This window comes from Dama dama, chromosome 7 (genome assembly GCF_033118175.1).
Source record: "Dama dama isolate Ldn47 chromosome 7, ASM3311817v1, whole genome shotgun sequence".
In the NCBI taxonomy this organism is placed as follows: Eukaryota; Metazoa; Chordata; class Mammalia; order Artiodactyla; family Cervidae; genus Dama; species Dama dama.
In genome coordinates this window covers 36722104-36737770 of record NC_083687.1, presented here as the reverse complement: position 1 = coordinate 36737770, position 15667 = coordinate 36722104, and the positions used below count along the sequence as shown (strand labels likewise).

At 38.3% G+C, this 15667-nt stretch overlaps 1 non-coding gene and 1 pseudogene across 1 annotated transcript; one reads left to right on the top strand and one right to left on the bottom strand.

Moving 5' to 3' along the window:
• The first annotated feature begins 574 nt into the window (after positions 1-574).
• Positions 575-15417, top strand: LOC133059170 (placental prolactin-related protein 3-like; annotated as a pseudogene).
• On the bottom strand, positions 7921-8031 carry LOC133060026 (U6 spliceosomal RNA). The gene has a single exon (XR_009693695.1). It is a non-coding gene; the product is annotated as a U6 spliceosomal RNA (small nuclear RNA).
• Positions 15418-15667: the final 250 nt, after the last annotated feature.

Below are 15667 nucleotides of genomic sequence, written 5' to 3'. Positions count from 1 at the left end.
CCTCACTAATATATCAATAGTAAATCAGTTTCAAATGGGAGCATTAATGGATCATAATTTGGAGGTAATTTATTACTAGTGTTAAATGTAGTCCTTTTGATTCTCTATTGCATCAGGTTAATAATTTATCTTAAATATTAATAGCAACATAGGGACACATAGTACTAAAGTAATAGTGAATATAGAAAGACATAGAATATATTAGCCAAGAAGTGAAAGTATGGGAAGTCAGCAATGGTAGTAAAGTAAAGGGCAGTATTGCCTTGAGAAGGAAGGAAGGTTCTCAAAGTTTCTTCAAACACCAAGAACGAGCCAGATGTGAGGAATTAGCTTTATTTGTAAACCAGAAACTCTACCAAGGAAATTTCAGTTCATAAAAATATTACAATGCTAAAACCCACAATTTAGACAGAGAATAGGGTAGGGTAGAGGATATAGATATTCAAAACTCTTCATTGGTTAGTGCATCAGGCACTCAAAGACCACCCTCACTGAAGTCTTTATTGCTCAACCTACAGGTACCATCATGGAGAAAGAGATAGCTCTACTCCACGGGCAGTTGAACCCTACGTTTATGGCCTCTTGGCTTTCCTTAAGAAGCATTTGATGCAGCAGATTTCCTCCATCCCATCCCATCTGGCTGACTCCCCATGGGCAACAGGAGTCCTCACCCTGGGATCATTCTGCAATCCCCATGTCTCCAGCTCCCAGCTTCCGTGGACACCAGTGGACTTACAACCCTGTCCGAGGTATGAAAGGTAGCAGCTTGGCTTGTCTATGTGATACTCACTCTGTTCAGACGGTCACAGGTTAGTTAGTTCACTCCCCAACAGCTTCAAATGACTTTCCCATTCCAATGGATAGCCATGGACATGGGGATCTCTCCCCTGCACTTCAGCTCCCTCAGCCCCAGGTGCAGGTTGGTCCCACGTGCTCTCCTCTTTCTTTCCCTTTCCTTCTTGTCCCTTCCTTCCTTTGTGCTACAGAGTTCTGTATGGGTCCAAATATTCCTTCTCAGTAGTCAGGAATTCCTGCCAGTGGTCACCTGGTCTTCTGTGAGAACTGCTGTCTCTTTAGACCTTCTTGATGCATCGATGGAGAGAGGTGTATCCCACTTCGAACTACCCCTCCATCATCTTGTCCACCCCCATTGGTGGATGTGTTAGAAACGAGTTTCCCTTTCTATTAAGTAACATTGCCATCACCACACATGTTTAACTTTAGCTTTTTGATGAGATTACAGGTAAGTTCCACTCTCCTCAGTTGAGTCAGTCATTCAGTCGTGTCCAAATCTTTGTGACCCCAGGTACTGCGGCACACCAGGCTTCCCTTTCCATCCCCTACCCCCAGGGCTTACTTAAACTCATGTCCATTGCATCGGTATGCCACTCGATGATGTCCACTATCTCAAAGATTTTTTTTTTTTTTTTTTGAGATTACTTACAATTGAGATCATATGGAATTTTTCTTTCTCTGGCTTAGTTTACTTAGTGTAATGCCCTCCAGTTTCATCCATGTTGCCATAAATGAAGCGATTTCTTTATTTTTCTAATGGCTAAATAATATTTACCTATATGTGTCACATCACATTGTTTTAATCCATTCACCTATTGAAAGATGCTCAGGTTGTTCCTATATCAAGGCTACTGTGAATATTGCTGCAATGAACATGGGGATACAGATCTCTCTTTGAGAAAATGACTTCATTTCCTTTGACTGTATATCCAGAAGTGGGATAATGGATCACATAACGGTTCTCTTTTAAATTTCTTGAGTAACCTCCACAGTATTTTTCCATGGGAGTTGGACTAGTACACATCCCTACCAACAGTGCATAAGCACTCCTTTTTCTCCACAACCTCCACAAGATGTGTCATTTCTTACATTTTTGTACTAGCCATTCAAACAGGTGTGAAGTGATATCTCTTGTGCTTTTGATCTGCATTTCCTTTGATTATTAGCAATGCTAAGCATCTTGTCATATACCTCTTGACCATCTATATGTCTTACTTGTGGGAAAATGTCTATTCTTTAAAGATGTAGCTTACATTATGTTTACTATATTCCAATATATGAAACTCTATTGCCTACCTAAATATCAAGAATGAACTATCAGAAAGTTGAATAAAATAAAAAAGCCCATTTACTATTGCATCACAAAAAGATAAAACACAGAAATAGACTTAAGCAAGGTGATGAATGATTTTATAAAAAACCTTTAAGACATTGATAAGAGAAATTTAAAAAGAGCTAAAGATATGTAAAATTAGCTTGTCTATTCAATGTGTTTCTTGAGGTAGGATTTGTATTACTATGACCTTCGCTCTTAGAATTGCTTTTGTTGCATCCTATAGGATTTAGATCATCATGATTTCATTGTTCTCTGTGTCTAGGAATGTTTTGATTTCCCTTATTTCTTCAGTAACTTGTTTATTATTTAGAAATGTGTGGTTGAATCTCCATGTGTTTGTGTTCTTTAAAGTTATTTTTTTCCCTATAATCTATATCTAGTCTCATAGTGTTGAGGTCAGAGAAAATGCTTGATATAATTTTAATTTCCTTAAATTTACTGAGGTTTGATTTGTGACCCACAATGAGGAAAATGTTCCATGTGCACTTGAGAAGAAAGTGTATTTTGCATTTGGATGGAATGTGCTAAAGATATCAATTAGGTCTGTTTGCTCTAATATTTCCTTGTAAGCTTATGTTTCCTTATTAATATTCTGTTTTGTTGATCTGTCCATTGGTACAGGTGCGGTGTTAACATGCCCTACTATTATTGTGTTACTGTTAATTTCCCCTTTTCTGTCAGTTAGTGTTTATCTTACGTATTGAGTTGCTCCTATGTTGGCTACATAAATATTTAAAATTGTTCTGTCTTTTTCTTGGACTGACCCTTGACCATTTGGTAGTGTCCTTCTTTATCTCTTATAATAGTTTTTGTTTTAAGGTCTATTTTTTCTGACATGAGAATTGCCAGTCCGGCTTTCATTTGATTTCCATTTGCATGCAATATCTTTTTCCATCCTCTGACTTTCAGTCTGTGTGTGTCTGTAGGACAAAAGTGGGTCTCTTGTAGACAGCATATATATGGGTCTTGTTTCTGTAACCATTCATCCAGTCTGTGTCTTTTGGTAAGAATGGGAGAAGATAATAGCAAATAAAACAACTGATAAAGGATCGCTTTCTAAAATACAAGCAGCTCAAACAAGTCATTCATCAAAAACAAAGACAAGAGCTGCAAAAATAAACTAGTGAGACCACATCAAACTCAAAACCTTCTGCACAGTAAAAGAAACCATCAATAAAATTAAATGGCAATCTTTGGAACGAAAAAAAAATTGCAAATCACCTATTTGGTAAGGGTTTCAAGAGACTCATGCAACTCAGTGGGAAAAAAATCAAACAACTCAAATTATTAACTGAGCAAAGGAAGAGTGAGTGATTTGAAAAATCTGAAGATTAGACTGTAGATGAGAGACACTATTAAGTTTTTCATTCCTGAACATAAGCCTCTGTCTTCCTGGCATTGCTTTCTTTATTCCAATCACCTGTTTCATGATTGCAGTTCACAGTATACATCCTTCACTCAATAGCAATCACCCTACACTGAGCTGTGTGCTAAGAATAGCCCTACTAACTATAAAAAAAACTAATAATTACATACTTAATCTTGAGGCATCTAAAATCCAAGGTGATTTTCAGAATTTTCCACTGCATTATTTTCTACATTCCACCTCAAAATTGAAACACATAGTAAGGGGTGAGTAGAGGACCTCAATAATACATGGGTAGAAAGCCATTTAAAACTGGGAGCATTACTGGATTACAATATGGGGGACTGTATTATTACTAATACTATTGTAATTTTATTCCCTTTAATTCTCTGGTATACTAGGTTGATATTTATTTAAAATCATAATACAGCCACTATAGAGAACAGGGTGGAGAACCTTAAAAAACTGGAAATATAACTGCCAGATGACCGAGCTATCCCACTACTGGGCATACATACCGAGGAAACCAGAATTGAAAGAGACACGTGTACCCCAATGTTCATTGCAATACTGTTTATAATAGGCAGGACATGGAAACAACCTAGATGCCCATCAGCAGACGAATGGATGAGAAAGCTGTGGTATATATACACAATGGAATATTACTCAGTCATTAAAGAGAATAGATTTGAATCAGTTCTAATGAGGTGGATGAAACTGGAGCCTATTATACAGAGTAAATTAAGCCAGAAAGAAAAACACCAATACAGTATACTAACGCATATATATGGATTTTAGAAAGATGGGAACAATAGCCCTGTATGGGAGACAGAAAAAGACACAAAGATATATAGAAAAGTCTTTTGGATTCTGTGGGAGAGGTGAGGGTGGGATGACTTCTGGGAATGGCACTGAAACATGTATACTATCATATGTGACCCGAATCACTATTCCAGATTCAATGCATGATCCAGGGTGCTCGTGGCTCGTGCACTGGGATGACCCAGAAGGAAGGGATGGGGAAGGAGGTGGGAAGGAGGTTCAGGATGTGGAACACTTGTACAGCCATGGCAGATTCCTGTCAATGAATGGCAAAACCAATACAATATTGTAAAGTATTTAACCTCTATTAAAATTAGCAAAATAAAATAAAATTGTGATACCAACGTAGAGACACATAGCCCTCAAATTACAGTAGATTGAGAAAGACAAAGCTTATGTGGCAGGAAGTGAAATCACAGAAAATTAGCAACGGTATCAAAAAGAGGGGCAGTATTGCTTGTAAAGAAAGCAGAGTTCTCTAATTTTTTGGAGACAACACGAAAAAGCCAGATGGGAGCCAACCAGCTTAAGCTGTATACCAGAAACATCACCAGAAGGAAAGTGAAGTTCATAAAAATATGCTGGTGCTGAATGCCAAAATCGAGACAGTTAGCCAATAGGGTATTTATATGTAAAGACTGAAAGCTACTCAGAGAGGTAGACATGGAAGCAAATACACTAATGAGCATCAGAAAAATCAAAGCACAAAAGGGTCTAAAAAGTAAACCGTAAAGAGACTTGATAGTCTGATCAAAAGAATAAGAGAGTCAAAGTAGACACCAAAATAGAAAGACTTGTGCACATGATAGAACCAGAGAAAGCTCAGGAGAGAAAGATTCGGACCAAGTGGACCAGCGAACAGATCCTCCAGCATCAGGAACAAAAACCCTGGGCAGGACTCATGAATGTGAGGTTCTTGGATCAGCCTCAGTTTCAAAGTTTGGGCACTATACAGCCTAAAAGCGAACGCAGGTAGATATACTCCTAAGTATTTTATTCTTTTTGTTGCAATGGTGAATGGTATTGTTTCCTTAATTTCTCTTTCTGTATTTTCATTGTTAGTATATAGGAATGCAAGGGATTTCTGTGTGTTAATTTTATATCCTGCAACTTTACTATATTCATTGATTAGCTCTAGTAATTTTCTGGTAGAGTCTTTAGGGTTTTCTATGTAGAGGATCATGTCATCTGCAAACAGTGAGAGTTTCACTTCTTCTTTTCCTATCTGGATTCCTTTTACTTCTTTTTCTGCTCTGATTGCTGTGGCCAAAACTTCCAACACTATGTTGAATAGTAGTGGTGAGAGTGGGCACCCTTGTCTTGTTCCTGATTTCAGGGGAAATGCTTTCAATTTTTCACCATTCCTATACATAGAAAACTATAAAACACTGATGAAAGAAATCAAAGAGGACACAAACAGATGGAGAAACATACCGTGTTCATGGATTGGAAGAATCAATATTGTCAAAATTACTATTCTACCCAAAGCAATCTATAGATTCAATGCAATCCCTATCAAGCTACCAACGGTATTTTTCACAGAACTAGACCAAATAATTTCACAACTTGTATGGAAATACAAAAAACCTCGAATAGCCAAAGTAATCTTGAGAAAGAAGAATGGAACTGGAGGAATCAACCTGCCTGACTTCAGACTATACTACAAAGCCACAGTCATCAAGACAGTATGGTACTGGCACAAAGACAGAAATATAGATCAATGGAACAGAATAGAAAACCCAGAGATAAATCCACGAACCTATGGACACCTTATCTTTGACAAAGGAGGCAAGGATATACAATGGAAAAAAGACAACCTCTTTAACAAGTGGTGCTGGGAAAACTGGTCAACCACTTGTAAAAGAATGAAACTAGAACACTTTCTAACACCATACACAAAAATAAACTCAAAATGGATTAAAGATCTAAATGTAAGACCAGAAACTATAAAACTCCTAGAGGAGAACATAGGCAAAACACTCTCCGACATAAATCACAGCAAGATCCTCTATGACCCACCTCCCAGAATATTGGAAATAAAAGCAAAACTAAACAAATGGGACCTAATGAAACTTAAAAGCTTTTGCACTACAAAGGAAACTATAAGTAAGGTGAAAAGACAGCCCTCAGATTGGGAGAAAATAATAGCAAATGAAGAAACAGACAAAGGATTAATCTCAAAAATATACAAGCAACTCCTGCAGCTCAATTCCAGAAAAATAAATGACCCAATCAAAACATGGGCCAAAGAACTAAACAGACATTTCTCCAAAGAAGACATACAGATGGCTAACAAACACATGAAAAGATGCTCAACATCACTCATTATCAGAGAAATGCAAATCAAAACCACAATGAGGTACCATTACACGCCAGTCAGGATGGCTGCTATCCAAAAGTCTACAAGCAATAAATGCTGGAGAGGGTGTGGAGAAAATGGAACCCTCTTACACTGTTGGTGGGAATGCAAACTAGTACAGCCGCTATGGAAAACAGTGTGGAGATTTCTTAAAAAACTGGACATAGAACTGCCATATGACCCAGCAATCCCACTTCTGGGCATACACACTGAGGAAACCAGATCTGAAAGAGACACGTGCACCCCAATGTTCATCGCAGCACTGTTTATAATAGCCAGGACATGGAAGCAACCTAGATGCCCATTAGCAGACGAATGGATAAGAAAGCTGTGGTACATATACACCATGGAATATTACTCAGCCATTAAAAAGAACTCATTTGAACCAGTCCTAATGAGATGGATGAAGCTGGAGCCCCTTATACAGAGTAAAGTAAGCCAGAAAGATAAAGAACATTACAGCATACTAACACATATATATGGAATTTAGAAAGGTGGTAACGATAACCCTATATGCAAAACAGAAAAAGAGACACAGAAATACAGAACAGACTTTTGGACTCTGTGGGAGAATGTGAGGGTGGGATATTTCAAAAGAACAGCATGTATACTATCTATGGTGAAACAGATCACCAGCCCAGGTGGAATGCATGAGACAAGTGCTCCAGCCTGGTGCACTGGGAAGACCCAGAGGAATCGGGTGGAGAGGGAGGTGTGAGGGGGGATCGGGATGGGGAATACGTGTAAATCCATGGCTGATTCATATCAATGTATGACAAAACCCACTGAAATGTTGTGAAGTGATTGGCCTCCAACTAATAAAAAAAAAAAAAAAAAAAAGAGAAAAAAAAAAAAATAGAAGCGAATGCAGACAAGGATTATAGCTTGCTGTGACACTGAATCACAGACAATAGTGTTTGTTAGCTTACTTTTCTCATTCAACTATAAAGTTAATGAATTACTAACCAATGATAATTGACACCTTCAGTTTCCAGTCAGATCCTCTTTAGTCATACAATGGATATCTGAACCTGTTATATGATCCCCAGTAAGTTTTATTAGTTGAATTTATTGATTTTTTAAAAAATTTATTGATCTTTAATTGAAGGCCAGTTCCTTTACAATACTGGACTACTTTCAGCCAAACATCAACATGGGTCAGCCATAGGTTTACCTATGTCCTGTCAACCTTGATCCTCCTTCCCACCTTTCTTCACATTGCACCCCTGGAAGTTGTTACAGAAAAATGTGGAAAGCTTCACACATTTGTCTGTCGTCCTTGGACAGGGGCCATGATAATCTTCTTGGTATTATTCCAATTTTTTAATATATGTGCTACCAAAGCAAACACACAAATAACACTTTAACAGAAAAAAAATCGTATAGTTAATCATCTACTAACAAATGATCAATTACTTTAGGAATTATATATTCTGCTATATTTACTGCCTCTTATAAAATTGAATTTTATAAGGTCCAAAGTTCCATGTAGCAATAAGCATAGATTTATTCATAAAACATGTATACTTGCGCAGAAATACATGCACACAAGTACGTCTATGTTATACAAGCTATTATTCTCCTTGTCTGTCATAATAAGCTCTTTAGTTGATGAGAGAGATGGTCCAAAATTTATGCAACTTATATGGCTTCTTTATGAGGACCACTTTTTGATTTTCACCACCTAATTTTAAATAACCATTTTATTCTTAAGTACCATGCCCCTTTAAACTAACTAAGAGCAGAGAAAACCTAGTAAATGCTGATATCTTATCATTAATTAAATTACCACTCTTCTGGTAAATTAGAAAAAGAATCATGTTGAGATCTCATTCAGGGTGATAAAATCTCTATTTTATCAGTTCTCTTGTCCAAACTCAATTCTTGCTTAATTCTGCTTACAAAGGACAGACAGGATAAGTAATTTTAAAATCATGCTTGCAAGAGTCTATGATTTTATGCTTCTGTTGGCCAAAGGTAGGGCCAGGAATAATTTCTGAAATAATACAACACATCATGGGCGCATGAAGTTCTAGTTCTCTTATCAAAGAGGGGATGTTTGGAGATGAGGTTCGAAAACTGAGCCCCATGGTTGTCAGGATGTGCTCCCGACCAGACAGATGGATTTTCTCCCTAAAACATCACAGTCAGGAAAGGCCAGGCGTGTCCGCAGAGCCAGTGACGGGGGCCTGGGTGCTGAGCAGGTAATGTTCTTGGATGACCATCTGGAGATTTACCTGCCATTGTCTCAAAGAAACAAATGTAATGCAAAGATTAAGGATGCATAAAAGTAGAAGAGCTGTCACGTTGCCTAGAAGAAAGGCTAGCCAGGAGAACCAGGGCCCCACACTGATAATTGTCAAAGACATTAACAGTGAGTGTTTTATAGACAGAGCAGAACAAGTGGATAAAATCAATGTTCTAGGGTCACTGCTGTTTTGCAGTCAAAGACAAAATATTTTTCTCTCTAACCAGGGTCAACACAGTTCCTGATGTGGTCCTTGTAACATAAGGCAGACTGAGAGCCCACAGGCATGTGTGATGTGACATCAGGAAGTGAAGAGATGACTGTATTGGTGCCCAGTCACCTCCATCTGTTAATAATGGGAACTGGGGAATATTATGTGCCCTCTCGAAGGCATTGCATCTTCATTAACATAACTTGATGATCACAGTGAAGATGAATGCTATATCACAGGGTTTCTGTTAAACACAAATTTTAAGATGTTTTAAAGCTTTTCGGAAAGTATCAAAGACATGCATGGGGTTACGAAGCTGAGTTAGCAGATCCAAGGTTCAGTATCCTTTTTCTCTTAGTATTCTCTCTGTTCTCAATAGTAGCGATCAGTCAGTCATGTGTTTACTCTTACCCCAGCGTGATGGTAAACCACACAGATCAACTGTACACTTCTTGTCATTTCCGTGTCTAAAATTCAATCATTAGTCAATGTAGAGTAAATAAATTACAAACTCCTAGAGGGCCTGGCTGCTCATAGTCTGCAGTCCCAACATTAAACTGTCTTAAAAGAATGGCCTAAATACTCTGGCTCAGAATTAAGCTCCAAATGTTTGCAGAGCACATAAGTACTTCTGGGAACAATTCAAAAGTGCAGGGAGTAACCTACTTCTCCAACTATCTATCTGTGCAAATATCACCATCCATCTAAATTTACACAGAAGACACTCCTTCTTCCCCACCCCAGCTCCTACAGCTCCAACTCCTGCTCAGAGCAACAGGGAAAGAGAAGGCTTCCCTCCACAGGATGGATTTGATAACCTCAGGTGACTAGATCATCTCAGAATGGCTCATGTTTTTATTTAGCAGGGTCCTGCCTGCTCCTACTGCTGGTCATGCCAAATCTGCTCCTGTGTCAAGGCAATATATGCCTGTCCTGTGGTCATGCCATGTTTGGCGTCCCCCTGAATTTCCTTAGAAAAACATTTAGCTGTGTCTCCAGGCTGTCCCACGACATGCATAACCTTTCCACAATAATGTTCAGTGAGTTTGCAAGTACTGTGGTGGTGTTGGTTTAGCTGCTAAGTCATGTCCGAATGTGACCCCATGGACTGTAGACAGCCAGGCTCCCAGAAGAAACCTTCGATCAAATGACTGGGCCATACTGTTCTTTCAACAAGAGGGCTGCATCAGCCAAACTTCAAATAACACACTCTCTAGATAAAGAAGCTGTCAGCTCATAAGATATGGAAATCGAAGAAAGGACCAGTTTTGTGAAATCTGAAAGATTCCTAAGAAGTGCAATAACTTTTTCAATTTCTTTTCATTCATTTACTTTATTTAAATTTCCAAAATAAATGATTTTGTATTTGTTAGATAGGAATGCATAAAAGAATACAATAGACTCAGTGGAATAAACACCAGAAATTTATTTCCTCACAGCTCTGGGGGCTAGAAGTCCCAGATCAGGGCACCAGCAAGTTGAGGTTCTGGTAAGAACTGTTTCTTCCCAGAATGACTTCTCCATGCATCCTCACACAGGGTGGGAGTGAGGTAGACAGACAGAGGAAAGGACACACAGACACAGAGACAGAAGAGAAAACTCTCTAGTATTTCGCTTCGTGGAGACACTGAATCTATTGGATGAGTGTTGCACCCTAAGAGCTCATTTAACTTTAAGGGATTTGCTGGTGGCTCAAATGGTAAACAATCTGCCTGCAGTGGGAGGGACCTGGGTTCTATCCCACGGTCTGTAAGATTCCCTGGAGAAAGGAACGACAAGCCACTCCAGTATTCTTGCCTGAGAAATCCCATGGACAGGGGATTCTGGTGGGCTATAGACCATGGGGTGCCAAAAAGTCAGAACCCTTTTCAAAACATTGTACCTTGGCTGTTTGGGCTCTAACACATGAATTTGAAGAATACACATTCAGTCCATAATACTACCTGACAGAAAGCACTTTTAGGTGGAAATGCGGAAAAGGAAGCATGGTGATTTTCTGGTCCTTCAGTGTCTCTCTGGGCTTTCTTCTCCAGGCTCAGAGTAAATAGCCAATAAATGAGAACTGCTCTGCAGTGAACTGGGTGGATGGAACATGTTAAACAAAGCTGGTCACAAAAATGAATACTGGTACTTTTTTTAATGCTACAAATTATTGTTTTAAGATTTGCAGTGAATAGGTTTTGAGCTCAATAGAAGGGGAGTTTACAATTGGAAACAATTATTCTCTTTCTGATGAAGGTATTTGGAAGTTGTATGTTAATTCTTTTAGGTCATTCAAGGAGCACACAGTAGAGCAGACAGCTAATAAAAGGTGGTGCTACATCGAGACAAGTGCTCCGGCCTGGTGCACTGGGAAGACCCAGAGGAATCGGGTGGAGAGGGAGGTGGGAGGGGGGATCGGGATTGGGAATACATGTAAATCCATGGCTGATTCATATCAATGTATGACAAAACCCACTGGAAAAAAAAAATAAAAATAATAAAAAAAAAAAGAAAAAAAACAAAACAAAAAAAAAGGTGGTGCTACAGGTTTCTATTAAATTCACGTAGTTTTTTGTACTCACTAGTTTTTGTTTCATCCTCCATTTTTGACTGTCCATTTTTTCCCACTCTTCCAAGTAATCTCTTCAAATGTTCATAACTCCGGCTAAAGATTAGCTTTTCTCTATCAAAGTGTTAGTTAGATTTCTCTATTCTTATTATTCTTAGTCCATTCGTTAGTATTTCCTATAACTTTATGCCTTGTTTTTCTGACGTATCATTTTGTCACCATAAACAACATTGTATTCTGCACCTGGGATGAATACTAAGCTTTTTGGTGAGCGGGTTCAGAGATAATCAGAGTCATTACTGCGTTACTCCTTATAAGGGAATATATTGGCTCTAACTCACAGTAAACAAGAGATTAAATGGTTAAATATAGGTGCATGCATGCATTCTAAGTCACATCAGGGTGTCCAACAGTTTGTAACTCTACTGACTGTAGCCCAGCAGGCTCCTCTGCCCATAGGATTCTCCAGGCGAGAGTATAGGAGTGTGGTGCTGCACACTCTTTCAAGGGATGCTCCTCACCTAGGGATCTAACCTGATGCTGCTTATATCTCCTGAATTGGCAGGAATGCTCTTTACCACTACCGTCACCTGGGAAGCACCAAGTATTGGTACAACAGTACTATATTTGTTTCAAATACTAAAAATAATAATAATAATAATAATAAATAATGATACAGTAGAGAAGGGAAAAGTTTGAACTTAGAAAAATTAGATGTAAAATCACTTTTACAGAGAGAATATAGAAAAGTAGGAAAAGAATGACTTTCAAATTTTGTGATGCCTCCCCGTTAAAAAATTACACGTTTATCAGACATGTTAATGTTCTGGTAATGGGTTCATCTACTGAATGCCCAGCAACCCTAACGAATTGCCTGATCACTTGCAGGATGAAAAGTATTCCCAGAATAAAACTGAGTATATCATTGCCACCAATGACTGCCATACCGATTCCCTCCATGCTCCAGAAGAAAGAGAAAAGGCCCAACAGATGAACGTGAGTCTTTCACCTGGGTTTTACACCAGATCAAATGAGACTGTATGTAGCTTACCAGGCTTCAGATTATTAGAGGTAATGGTAACGGTTATGTACAGAAAACGGTGGAGGAACTGTAAGTAGTTGAAGAGAAATTATGTTAATCAGTTGATGAAGAATGAATGAAATCAAGGGATGACTAAAGATCTGTAGTAGCAAAATAAATAACAGATCTATAAATTGTCAATGCGGACAAGTTTAGCTCAAGCAAAGCATTAGACACAGGATTGCAGCTATTATTCTGTACAAAATCATGAAATGAATGGGAACTTCCATGTGTAACGTATAAGATTGCAAAATTCAGGAATATGTAAGAAACACACCCCAGTTCTGAGTACTCATTGTTACTAGTGATTCGTACGTGGGAGTCCTATACCGCACAACTCGAGCCAGCACGTCTGCCTTTCAAGGCTCTCCTGATTCTGCTTCTGCTTCTCTGACACTTCTTTGATTCGTCATTCTCAATGACTCTTCTGTCACTTTATATTTTCAATTTGTAAGTTTTCCCCACAATGGCCTATAAAACATTGCTTTGCTTCTCATGCCTGCAACGATTGCCTCTGTTCGGAGGACAACACAGGTTACATATCAAGCCTCAATGATTAATGGCAGCTCCAAATTTTCATCATTATAATCTCTCCTTTCCAATTTCCTGCATTATCCTTCGCCTTAACATTATTTAAAATATTTTGACGTGCATCCCCCCTTAAAATTCTATCTTGTCTCTCTACAACTTTCTTAAAGACATCAGCATTCTTTTCCTCTGTTAAGCTGATTAATAATGAGGATGATCAAGTAAAGGAAAAGTTCAAAAAGGAGGAGGATGAGGGATTTTTCAATAAGCTTGAATTTAAAGTTTATTGAGAGTTACTACATGGCCATATTTTACTAAGCACTTTATGTGCATTACTATATTTCATCCTACTCAGTTCTCTGTTCTTTACCACTAAAACAGTTCATGTCTATAATGAAATCAAGCATATTAACTAGAGATCTTCAGCCCCCTGGGATTTTCATGCTCAATGCTACTAGTAGTAGTGAACCTGGGGGGAATGCCCTCCATTGTGAAACCCACGGATGCTGTTACTAAAGACAACGCTGTGCCATTATCTGCCCAGACACGTGTCAACAAGACAGACTTTTCTGATACCAGCATGGGGGCTGGTGTTGGGATCAACTGATGAAAGAAAGCCTGTTTAGGAATGTCATGTCTTCTTCATTGTCTCTTTGTTGTAATATCATAAAGCAAATTACCAATTGAAAATCAATACAAATGGCTCATCTGATTCATTAATATGAAGGAATCACTGGGTGGCAATGATGTGGGCACAGGTAGAATGCCTCTTTCCTGGCACATACTGACTTGTCATAAAACACTTAGATTTCTCTCACGCAAATATACAAACATAAAAGAACTAACTCAGTGGTGGTAGAATTTCAGAGGAAAAAAGAATATTCTTCATGCTATAAATTAGAACTCATCAGAAGAATTAATCCCTAAAGTAACCCAGATTTTTAATAATTCAGCAAAGTGTGAATCAATGCTTACATTTTATCGATTTGCAACTTTTACTACCTTCAAAAATCTCTGCATACACATAAGAATAAACAGAAGTCTTGTAGGTCAGCTGCTCTAAGCAAAGATCACCTGTTACCAAAACCACTGAATTATCATTCTTTTAATGAGACCGTTTCTTATGTTTGCCTAGAATGATGACCTTACTAAGTGGATACTCAGGTACAGTATCTCTGGAATGGTCCTCTCTATGATCTAGCCCATGACCTGTGGTTTGAGAAAGACCTCTCAGATACTAATCTATCAAGTGCCAGAAAGAATTTTTAAAAATTATACAAACTTCAAACAATCTTAAAGATGCGATTCAGCCAGGTGAGCATCCTGCAGAGGGCTTTCCTGCTTTGTTGATGAGTCTGTAATGCATAAGGAGATTTGAAATATCTCATTTTGTAAGAAAAAGATTCATGACTTCTACATGCTAGACTGCTACTACATAAAGCAGGAGCCTAGTCATTCATAGTGATGGATTCAACTGTAAAGGAATCAGAATTTCACTGCAATATTTGTCATGTGCCAACTTCCCTGCATTGCACACTATTCAACCAAAAGCTTGCCCCTTCCTGGGCACAGGTGGTTGAAATATTTTCAACGGTAAGAGAAATAGAGAACAGAATGTCCAAGCTCAGCATTTTCCTCAAAGTATCCCAGGACATCTGCTCTTCAAGTTCCACTTGTCTTCTTTCTCTGTTCTTCTCAAATCAAAGGATCAGACTCAGAAGGAACAAAAGAAAAAGTTAAAATTAACCTTGAGTTAAGTTTCTACTTTTTAGATTCCTATTTGTTTTCTCATAGGTTGGCTTCAAAATCCGTATCTAGAGAGTTTTATATTCATATGGGTTCCCCAAATCTTCATTTACATTTACAAGGGACAAAGATAAGCAAATAATATTAAAATGCATAAAAAGTCATTTTCTTTGGGTATTCAGATTGTTGATCCAGTCAGATCACGGTTGATCGAGGATCCCATTTACTGGCCTGGATACCAATCCCTGGTGTCCAGCGATGAAGATATGTGTCATTCTGCATTTTATAAACTTTTCAAGTGCCTGAGCAGGGATTCACATAAAGTTGACATGTACACCAAGATCCTGGCGTGCCGAAACAGCGACGAGTGCTAAATCCACATCCATCCCATCCAGCTCTGAGATGATCTTAATGATCTATCCCATAGCAAGCTACTTTGAAATTTACAGCTTTTTCATGCATACTCTGAGAAATGGGTCTTCTCTTAAAAAATAAACACAGACTCTGTAGAGATGTCTAAATCTAAGAGGGTAATTTGTTAACATTTCTTATTTTCATTTAATTGAAAATCAAAAGAAAATCCACCCCTACAATTGAGAGAATGAAGCTCCTGTTAAAATTAGT